The 927-nt window shown below is 35.2% G+C and overlaps 1 protein-coding gene across 1 annotated transcript in view; it reads right to left on the bottom strand.

Moving 5' to 3' along the window:
* Positions 1-927, bottom strand: part of LOC126263014 (CLIP domain-containing serine protease HP8-like) — a 107,688-nt gene that overhangs the window by 6,672 nt on the left and 100,089 nt on the right. The gene's annotated exons all lie outside the window — the stretch shown is intronic.

Genomic DNA, 927 nt, shown 5'->3' with positions numbered 1-927 from the left:
AATGTGTGATCCACAGGATAAATAAATAAATACAAATACAAGGTAGTTTATCAATTTGATTGAGAGTAGATTTTGGAAGCAAAAATTTGGAAGGTTGATACCATGAGCCTTGTGAGTATAATATATTAAGAAAACCAGCTTCCTGAATAAACCTAATTTCGTCTCATGGAGAGGGAAAAAAAAAAAAAAACAGAATACAAAGAATGTTTTTAAAACTCTTCTGTCCTACCATTTTTGTGTCTCCAAACCATTTGAAAGATTGTTGATATGACGTATAGCCAATCACATCTTATTTTCCTGATAGACTAACAAATTGACATTTGTGAAGAGAGCTCAATGAAAGTGAATGTACTGTTTTTCACTAAGAAATCTAAGTAAACTTAACTGAACAGGAATACCAGGCTCATTTTTCTTCAACCATAGAGAATGTATTTGATGCCTTTAAAGAAATGCTTGCATACAGGATGATTCTGAAAGATGTGCACAATTTCAGTTGTCTATATTTTCTGCACTATTATTGTACTTGAATTAAGTATATTTGAATGCAGATGTTGTAAAGTTTCGAATACTACTGTTGGTGTGCTCTGGCACTGCACTGCGCGTAGTGTATACTGCATCAGTTGGAAGTGAGCTGGCTACTATGCAACCCAACACATTCTACATCCGTTCAATCTGTTAAGTGAGACTGCAACTGTGGTGCAGCATGCATTTCAGCCTAAGTTTATCATTGGAACTCCAATGAGGTGAGGCACTAATTAGTGTACAAACAATATTATCTACGGCTGGAACAGACTCTTCAGGCAAATGATAAGATGAAGCATGGAGAATTTTGTGACCAAGTGCTCTGAAACAGAGAAAAAAGATGAATTGTTTCTGCTTTGTGTAATTTTTAGTGATGGAGCTATGATTCACCTAAATGGGAAGTCA

Source organism: Schistocerca nitens, chromosome 1 (genome assembly GCF_023898315.1).
Source record: "Schistocerca nitens isolate TAMUIC-IGC-003100 chromosome 1, iqSchNite1.1, whole genome shotgun sequence".
In the NCBI taxonomy this organism is placed as follows: Eukaryota; Metazoa; Arthropoda; class Insecta; order Orthoptera; family Acrididae; genus Schistocerca; species Schistocerca nitens.
This window is presented reverse-complemented; position numbering and strand designations above follow the sequence as displayed.